The 10,622-nt window shown below is 42.3% G+C and overlaps 1 long non-coding RNA gene across 1 annotated transcript; it reads right to left on the bottom strand.

Annotated features, from left to right (window-relative positions):
- Window positions 1-508: 508 nt before the first annotated feature.
- Window positions 509-3,239, bottom strand: LOC141009336 (uncharacterized). The gene is made up of 3 exons (XR_012180134.1): window positions 3,184-3,239; window positions 2,922-3,088; window positions 509-695 (listed from the first exon to the last, which is right to left on the bottom strand). It is a non-coding gene; the product is annotated as an uncharacterized lncRNA (long non-coding RNA).
- Window positions 3,240-10,622: the final 7,383 nt, after the last annotated feature.

Raw genomic sequence — 10,622 nt, 5'->3', positions numbered from 1 at the left:
GTATTTCTCCACCCCAAAAACAGGTGAAATAATAAGTGGGTGAGTAATAAAATAAAGGTACACCAGTAAGTTCAGGGAGTGACATACATTATAGATATGCTCCCCCTACTATAGCAACTCTAATGCCAACAGTATAGACAAATAACAATCTGAATCAGAGCACAACCAAAAATGATAGGTATAATAAAAGCCATAATGCCTCCATCCAAAATAGTAAATGAAATATCTCTTTCATATTCAGATGTGTTTAACAGTGTAAATGAGAGACGTGTACAGTTCAACTGGATGGTTCTAGGTAACTTAAGGGCAGAATATGAATATGCTTTCACGGGAGCAGAGAGCGAATGAATTCCAGTGCTTTTTTGGGGTCTGTGAACTCACGTCTACCGTCCACCGTCCACCGTCCTCGGGGAGAGCACAGCTGGATACATCACGGAGAACTTGATCCGACGCTCGTGAAGCAGGCATTTGCATTGATCAAAAGCAGCCTGTTTCTCGGTGACAAGTTTGGAGTAGTCAGGAAAGACCATGATGTGATGCTTGTCCCAGTGCACCTTTCCCATCTTCCGCGCAGCTTCAGCGATCCGTTCCCTGTCCTGGAATCTCAGGAAACGAGCAAGGATCGGTCTAGGGGGCTGGCCGTCAGGTCTGCATCTGGCAAGGGCGACGTTTCAATCACATTTACGTGTCAGGATCTGGTTATTATAGACAAAGATTCAATATTTAACCGTCATGTATCATCACAGTAGCAGCGTTACATACGTTGGCAGCTGTAAACACTAATAAAAACATTATAAAAGTACATCCGGTGGTTTGGTGCCTACCTGTATACTGAACATGTAAGGAGTAGTTAACGTTTATAATCATCAGAGAACGTTACAGACGTTGTTTTTGGTTCCTATCTGTTTCCTGAATATATTCGTACGTGTGTGAATGTGTAAATGAGAGACATTAACTTATAGCACATTGTGGAAGGAGCTTTCTAAAGTTCACTCCATTCACTTGTATTAGTTCACGGGGCAGATCTGCCTCCTCCAATATGGCGGCGAGGTCGACGTACGGTCCAGCGCTCAATGAGGCGTCTATGTATATATGTCTATGGCTCTGCTGCTCAGCTCTGCCAGGAGCATGCGTAAACACAGGGCAACGAGTGCCTTAAAGGGGAAGCATCATCACATTTCTTAAAGGCATTTTTTAAATCATTTCCATTAAATTATTGCCAAATCTGTGTTAAGTGGCTCTTAATGAAATGTATGCATTTTAATCCAAAAACACATTTATGCTTCTTAACAAAATAACCATATTTATGCTCTTAAAATAAATATTTATGTTGTATCTATTTTCCTTCTCTGGGCTGTGGACCATCTTGGATTACACTACTGTGGCGGTAAGTGAAGACCAGTTGTGTTCTACAAAGTGTTTTACCAAAAGAGTGTGTGCGTTTTTCTTTTTAGAAATATTATATCTGTGTTGGATGAACCTGGTAAGCATTGTATTACCTGTTTCACCAACATATTGCATTCCGCACTGTTTATGTAACCAATAAGTGGATTTACCAGGGTTATGGTAGCAGTATACTACCTATCCAGTTTATTCACAACTATTAATTTCTGGACTGAAATGCATCAACTTCATCTTCACAACACTTCATCAACACACAACCACAACTGCATGACCTTAACTCTTTATCACTAGATTGAAATAAAAATAAAAACACAAAATATAGTTCCCTCTTTCTTTCTTTGTGGAAACAAATGATTGTTTACATTTCTGAACAATTCAACACCGGACGGTCTTCAACTCAAAATGAAAGGAATCATCAGTATTTTCATGATCCGCTTCCAAGATTGTAGGTAAGAACCCACAGGGAAGGAGCATGTCACGATGCAGGACCCGTTCTCTGCCCTCTCCATCCTCAGGCTTGACCACATAGACAGGGATACTCTCATCTGGCTGTTTGACAACAACATGAACAGTGGACTCCCACTTGTCTGAGATTTTGTGCTTCTTTCTGAGACTCAGGGTCCTTACAAGGACCCTGTCCCCCACTTCCAAAGGCAGAGCGGTCACTTTAGCATCCCAGTGCCATTTGTTCAACAGCTGCCTTTTCTCAGCATTTCTTGAAGCTAGCTCATATGCATGTCTCAGTCTTTTCTTCAGGTCACGCACATATTGTGAGTGCGTTTTGGGGTTGTGGCCTTGAGGGCTGATGCCCAAACATAGGTCAATGGGAAGACGCGGCTCTCTGCCGAACATGAGAAGAAAAGGAGCTTCCCCAGTCACATCATTTCTTGTACAATTATACGCGTGTACTAGGGGCCTAACATATTTCCTCCATTCCCCCTTCTTTTTCCCATCCAGAGTTCCAAAGAGATCAATCGTTCTGTTGAATCGTTCTACCGGATTCCCTCTTGGGTGGTAGGGTGTTGTGCGAGACTTGGAGATTCCAGCATGCCTACAAAGTTTTGCTACAACTTCTGACTCAAAACAGGCTCCTTGATCACTATGTAGTCTGCAGGGAAAACCATAGTGACTGATGAAGTTCTCCCATAACACTGTGGCAACAGTTTTGGATGTCTGGTCTCTTGTTGGATATGCCTGTGCATATTTTGTATAGTGATCAGTTATGACCAGTACATTTCTAGTGTCTCTTGAGTCAGGTTCTATTGACAGAAAATCTATACAAATCAACTCGAGGGGACCACTGACTTTGATGTTAACCAGTTTTGATGCCTTTTGCACTAGCTTTCCGTCTAACACATCTTTCACAGCTTTTACATTTTGTCTCAATGTACCTAGCCATTATCGGCCAATAGAATCTAGCTCTGGCTAGTTCCAAAGTTCTTTCAATGCCCATATGCCCCACTTCATCATGAACACCTTGTGACTGCTAGGTATGACAAGTTGATGAAAAGCTTCACCTCTTTGGTTGAGAACCCTGCGGCACAACACGCCATCCATCAAGGGTAGTTTTGATCGCTCTCGTAAGAGTAGGGCTACCTCCGGCCTCTCAGTTCTCATATCCATTGTCTCAGTGTCGATCCCACTTTCAAACATGTGAATAATTTGTGCTAAGGCAGCATCCTCTCTGCAAACAATGAGTGAGTGCAATCAAAGTAAGACACTAAGCATTTTTTACAGACAGCATACAGTACCTGTACCAAAGACAATGCCGGTGCCTACCTGAGACATGTAGCACACGCTGTTCAAGTTGCATACACCTCCACTTGAAATAAAATGGGGAGAGCTCCGGTTGTTAAGGGGAAGTATTTGATGAAAGCTTCCCATTGGTCCTTAGGTGGGACTTTCACAGATGGAGAACTGCAAGAAAAGAAAAGCACGTGTCGCCATCAGGTAGTTGTGATGTCGGACTGGCACCAATGAATGTCTTTAATATGGAACCATCCAAAGGATATGTGTCGAATCACAAACATGGCATTTTGGCTGAAGAGCTGCCTGATGTTGCATGCAAGGCCACTATTACTATTCCAGCTGATTTATATAACCCTACTGCAGCAGTCTTCATCCATCACAATATTTAAACATTCCACCAAAGAATCACGTATATAAATTCTTGATAGTAATGGCAGTGTTAGCTCTCTGAACAAGTTGGAAACTCTGTTGAAGGTGCCCAGCATAGTCATATCCATCAACGGGCAATACTGGATAATGGGTGACAGGACGCGCAAAGGCAAATTAGGGCTAGCAATGAAGGGAGTGTCAGGGTCAGCATGAAAGATATGTTTTGGCACTGTAGGACATGCAGAAGGAACAATATCAGGGTCAGTGTGACGGACGGTGTTGGGGTCACCATGTGGGACATCACTGGGGTCACCATAAGGGACATCACATGAGTCACCATGAAAGACATCACTGGAATCACCATGAGGGTCATTGTTGGGGTCAGAGTGATGGTCAGAGTCAGGGTTTGAATGGTGGTCAGAGTCAGGGATAGCATCAGAGCCAGTATTATAAAGAAGCACCCTCTGCTTCAAAGGTCCTTGATGTACCTCTAAGTGTTGCTGGTTGATGGCAGATGGCAAACTGAAAAGGTAGAGCAGAGAAAACTTGCTTCATGATAAGGTGTATGCCCACCATTGGCCCCGACCAATCCGCCTATCCCAGACTTTTGGCTCTTTATACTACAAAAATGGCTGAAAACATTTTGTGTTGACACACGAAAAATATAAATAATATAGGTGATGGAGCTTAGCCGCTAGCTAAAACATACAACATTATCCCAACAAACATCTTAATACACAGAATATTTAAACAGATAAGGTGGATGGCTTGGTTTAACAAAGATATTAATTGAACTTTAAAGGTCACAAATAGTGCTGCTTACCTGCAATAGTCACAGTAGAAGTGAGCACGGCATTCTCAAAGGCCCAAAATAACTCTCATGGGTGCCACCTAGTGGCTCAACTTTATACATCAATAAAATGTCAGAGTGCAATTACTATTAAATACTTGGTTTCACTAATTTAGTTTACTAATGCACTGAAGCCCATGCCTTTTGCTTTACTTGCAGCTTTATTTGAGAGGTAAAATGATGATAATGCAACACTTTTCTCACTATATGAGCTATTATTACAGTATGAGCTGTTATTACATTATGAGCGGTATCAATAAGGCTCTTAATGTAATAAGTTATTACATTATTACATTATGCGCAAAGCCCTTATTACGTTATACGGGTTAGGGTTAGGGTTTCATTACATTATGAGCCGATTATTACATTATGAACTTTTATTACATTTAAATTATTACATTATGAGCCGTTATTACATTATGAGTTGCTACAGCACCGAAACTGGCAATGTTTACCTTTGGTCTCTGGAGGACGTCCCCACGGCCTGGCATGTACCAGACGGCAGATTTCGGCCCGCTTACTCCCTGATTTTCTTACAGCTGTGTCGTAGAAGAGAGGGGGAAAAGGAAAACAGAGAGAGAGGGAGAGAAAAGGAAGTTTTAAGTCAGAGTTGTTCATGTTCAATGGTTGCAATATGCCTTGTCTGACGTGTAAGAACAAGTTAACTAACAATACTAGGACTAATAATTACCAGTTACAGGTTACATAACCTGCTAGTTCCGGTCACTTAATGAGTGAAATTGCCTCAACCCGGGTTAAGAAATGTACACTCACTGATTCCAGAGGTGGTCCAAGTTGGACCTGGCATTGGCCACGGGACCTCCCTTCTTACCAATGAAAAAGCAGCCCTTGTCACCCTGCGCTTGAGCTTGCTTCTTCAGGCAGAGTGGCCTGATGCCCGTGAAGTAGGCATCAAACCACTGTTGGTGGGAAAGGAAATGCCAAGCTGGTTTTTCAAGTCTGCCATCTTGTGGAAATGTTTTTTTGACTCTAATGTTAAAATAAAAACGCTCAACTCACCCTATCCTCTTCTGCACTGATTACCACTGTGTCTTTCCTTGAACTGGAGCAACACCCCGGCACCGACGCCCACCTGCCTGTCGTTCCAGTCAGTCACCTGTGATGGGGGATTATTTTTGTAGGCAAGGACACAAACAACTTTCAATGTACGGGAGTCAAAGGTGCAGGGAAACTGAGCCAACATTAGAATAAGCGCACGCTAACCTTGAAATCCACAACTGTGTGTTCCGATTTCCGGTGCGTAATCATCAGGGTCGCCATGCAAAAGTACCGGTAAATCGTCATGCGCTTCTCCGATAACTGCTCGCTACTTTGCAGCTTACGGCAAGCTTCCTCGATCCATTCTTTGGCCTCCTCCAGCAGACCCTGGTGCTCAGACCAGGACTCCTCCTTCCTCTGAGAGCTGACATGCATCACAGGTTCATATAGGAAATGTAGATTTAACACATCAAAAAAGAGTCAGCTTAAATGTCAAATAAATCATAAGCATAACCACCTCCCCTCTGCACCCTGCGGTGTCTCCTCTTCTTCACTGAGCACAAAGAGTCCTTTGCTCCTCATTCATTGCAATCAAGCCTATTCAACACACCTGACTTGGCAGAAACTCACTTGATAGCTACTTCACTTCAATGGTCTCACAACAACTAACACAAAAAGTATCTAGACAAGATTAAATATTTCAACTAACTTTCTTCACAGAATGCCTAAACACCAAGGCTGTGTCCAAATTCAGGGGCTGCATCCTTCAAGGACGCAGCCTTTGCGGCCCACGAAGGCCGGGTCCTTCGGAGAGACCTTGAAGGCCGCGTCCACCATTGTTAAATGGGACGGTCTAGCCTTCGGAGTATTTCCTGGTTGCATCACCAGGTGTTCATGCATTAAAGTCTGTTTTGGTTCAAATCTATCAAACGTGTACATTTATTTGTGTGTGTACAATGTGTCAAATCTAAATTGAATTATCAACATTACAAAATAAACATTAACGCATTGGTGAATAACAACTATATTTACCTTAGCATTACCAGTGTCACGTATTTTAACTGAAAGTTGAAATTTGGAGGTTTTATAGTCCCTTGAAGTTTAACATATCTGGCGTTGGATGTTCAAATGACTAAAAGCCGAGTATAAACCCATTACTTAAATTTGAATGTCATGTCTGCGCCACTTGATGTCGCCATTTTCTCTTGCTTCCTCTTCTGTTTCGGGACTGAGCAGCGGTGCACAAAGGATCTTGGGATATAGCAGGCCGCGAAGGATAGTAGCGGTGCGTCCTCCAAAAAGAGGGAAGGGCAGGCTGCATTTGTGGGCCGCATTTGAAGGAGCCTTCGAATTTGGACAGCCTTCGCGCAGCGTTGTGACGTAATTGGCCTTCAAATGCACCCTTTGAGGGCTGCAGCCCCTGAATTTGGACACAGCCCAAGTCTACAATTTCTCTTTACTCACCAGCAGCAGTTCAGCTTCTTTCACCTGGACAAAATGTATTTTCATGTGTTCGACCAGTGATTGGCAAGCCTTATCTGGAACCAAGGAGGACAAAGTCTCGTATTCCCAGCATCTGCCAACCCTGGTCCACTCTCTCTGCGACTCTTTTGCCCTTTTGACTTCAGCTTCCCGTTCCTCTTGAGTGTTGTCCTTCATGCAGGATCTTTTGAGGTGGACAGGCAGTGTGTCACACCCCTTTTTGCACTGGAGGAGGATAATGTGGAGATGGACAGAGGCAACAGTGAGGGTGGTGCCATAGAGGGGTCAAAGGTCAGTTGTATGGTAAATGGCATAAGAAGTCATAAAAATGTCATAGTTTAGTATACTCGGTTAAAAAACATAAAAATCTTCGAGTCTAAATCTAAATCGAACGATAGAAACATCAAAGTATAGTGAGTTAAAATATCATATAGAAAAAAAGTGTCAGTAGAATACCAGTACATTATCGTGTAATCACAGATGTTAAATCAGACTCACATTAGACTGGTCTGATGCTGACTTAGGTCTATGTGAGACTAGAATAACCATCTGTTACTTAGTATGAGCCAGTATAAACCAGTAGGTAACCAGACTGGGACTGTGTGATCTTCAGGTGAGTAGAGACTCTGATGAGGAGTGGACTCACCCGAGCTCCGGTGACACGACATCTTCTGGCCAAAAACTCTGACATCGGAGCTGCACTCGACACCATCCAGTATGCCAAACAGCCCTGGCCACACCAGCCCTGATGACTGTCCCTGACATCACCTATACTAAACCAATGGCGTAACCAGAGATCATTTATACTATTTCCTGCAATCTTAGATCAGTTAGCTGAATACTGTTGTCATTAATCAGTACTTTAACTCATTAACCAACACTAACTCATTGGTTGTACTTCTTTAGTATCGTTATTAGTCACTGACATTTTTCTGTTTTGTGTAAATTTGAACAATAAAAACATGAAGAACTGAACCGTCTGGATCTTTCCTAAACTCAAGTTTAAACTGATTCACAAACATGTGTTACTGATCTGTTATAAAATAATAAACAAAACAATAAACTGACAGTTTCCTCTGATCTGCTCATTATTTTACATCACACAGAGATTAAACAGTTCACAGAAAATTAACCCAAAGGGGATTTTATTATTGAAATAGAAACGTGAACATATTATTATATATTATATATATTACATATTCATATTTGAAAAAGTTATTTTAGTCTTTTTTACAAGAGACTAACCAATTAATTTCAGAACAGGTGGAGAGTTTCAGTCAGTATTAAACTGTCCTGTTAGTTTTTCTTAGTGACCCAATAGTTAAAAACCAAATAAACAGTTTTACCTCCCAGGTGGTTTAAGATAGTGTGTAAGTGATACTGTAAAAGTGGTTTATGTGCATGCCATAAAATAGTAATTAAAAATTGTTATTCTGTTGAAGCAAGAGATCTATAGAATGCTTAAACAGTTTTTTGACCAACAGAAGGACAAGATTGCTGTGAAAGTCCCTTCTGTTGTAAGGGCACTCCAGTTTAACAAATGTGAACATCACAGCTAGAGCTACATGAACTAGAATATATTTTTGATATTTTCTTATTTGTATTTGTTTTTCAGATGCTGCAGCCAAACAGGCAGCCGTTTCCTCATCCTCTGTGGCACATCAATGTACTTCAGTTCAACCTCCTGAACTTCCTGTTCTCCCCTCTTTTGATGATGTCACTGTGTCACAAAACCGTGCTGACGGTGAGGAGAAAAAGACATGGATCAGGAAAGGTTGTTCTCAACAGGAGTCTGGCTTGTGGCTCCACCCTGATGGCTGGCCGGTCTGCCCCCGCTCTCTCCTTCATGTTTTACCCTGCATTGCGTATGGGCCTACACATGTAGGTAAAGGGGGGATAAATGACATAATCTGATCGCAGTGGTTTGCACCAGGCATTACAAATGTTGCACAAACACTGGTGAATAATTGCATGATATGTCAACAGACAAGACGAGCAAGTAATACCATCAGCCATAACCATTTGCCGCTGCCATCAGGTCCTTTTGTAAATATGCAGATTGATTTTGTACATATGCCTAGTTGCCAAGGATAGAAATACTTGCTTGTAATCACTGATATGTTTTCCAAATGGGAGGAAGCATATCCATCAAGAAAGGAAGATGCACGAACAGTTGTAGAATGTTTGATAAAAGAGCTTATCCCGTATTTATGGGTAACTATGGGAATAAATAGTGATAGGGGCCCTGCTTTTGTTGCAAAAATTACTCAGTCTTGCATCAATACTGGGGATCCAGTGGAGATTGCATGTTCCCTATCACCCACAGAGCTCAGGTCAAGTGGAGAGAATGAACTCCACCATTAACAAAGACTATGATGACAACAGGGCTAAAATGGCCTGATGCCCTTCCGCTAGTGCTGTATGCTATTCGCAGCACGTCAAACTCCACAACGGGACTTAGCCCCCATGACATCCTTTTTTTTTTTTTTTTGAGGATTTAGCTCTTTATTTCTCGCTTTGTCAGTACGGCATGAAACACATGAACACAGACGCCTACAAATACTTACATTCCTGACAAATATAGCTCTTATTCTTTTTGTTTTTTAGAACTTACTCTCCACACATACACGCAAAAAAAACAAAAAAACAAAAACAGACGAAAAAGAACACAAAAAACAGAAGGTTTACACAGTCAAAGTACCAAGGGGGATCAAACACAGCAATACGCCGACAGCACATCAAGATCTAGGAATGCATCCTGAAACCTCAGTCCATGCCAGACCACAGAGACCACTCTGGAGAGCCCGGGTCCCATCTTCTCCAATATGTTCTAGAAAGGGGTCCCAGTTTTGAAAAAAATTAAATGATTTATCATTAAGCCAGAAGCTTATAGCTTCTAGGGGGAGAAATTCCATAATACTCCGGATCCAGTGTGAGACTGTGGGGGCAGAGTCTGAAATCCACTGTAGAAGAATACATCTCCTTGCATTAAACAGCAGCACCTTAAGCAGCTTCAGTGAAGGGGGACTGAGGTTCAAAGCTGCTGGTTGTACTCCCAGGATGCAGGAAATAGGTTCCAGGGCTTCAAGCCAGGGCGGAAGTCTGGATTTAAGCGGATAGGTACGAGGTGAGAAATGAAGCCCTCCTGGCCTTCAAGTTTTCTTGCCAGTCTTCAGACCCTTATAGTATTCTGTAACAAAAAGTTGCCTTTTACATTAGGCTGTGTCCATTTCTTAGACACATATAAAATGTTACGGAGAGGAATAGGGGCCACTGGGGTAGCTTCTAGAGTGAGCCATGTAGAATCAGGGTCACCTCTGAACCAATCGAAAGGGCGATGTAGGGTGGTGAGTTTCAGCCTAGCACGTTTATTTCTCCAGAGAAAGGAAGATAGAGAGCTATTTAAAACTGAAAGTGATTTCCTTGTTAAAAGAACCGGGATCATTTGAAAGGGGTATTACAACCGAGGAAGTATGTTCATTTTGAAGAGGTTTACTCTCCCCAGAAGAGACAGTGGAAGAGCCGTCCAGCGGGCTAAGTCTTCTTTAATCCTACGAATTAGGGGCACGAAGTTGGCTTTGTAAAGGCCAGAGAGGGAGGGAGTAATATGTATGCCCAAGTAGACAAAACCTGATGGGGACCAACGAAAAGGGGCAGAGCAATTTGAAGACCATGACACATTAGGGGTCATTGGCATTGCCTCGGATTTAGAGTAATTAACCTTGTAGCCTGAAACTTTTTTCGAAAGATCTAATTATCTCCACTGCTC

The sequence above is a fragment of the Pagrus major genome, chromosome 2 (genome assembly GCF_040436345.1).
Source record: "Pagrus major chromosome 2, Pma_NU_1.0".
NCBI classification, from domain to species: Eukaryota; Metazoa; Chordata; class Actinopteri; order Spariformes; family Sparidae; genus Pagrus; species Pagrus major.
This window is presented reverse-complemented; position numbering and strand designations above follow the sequence as displayed.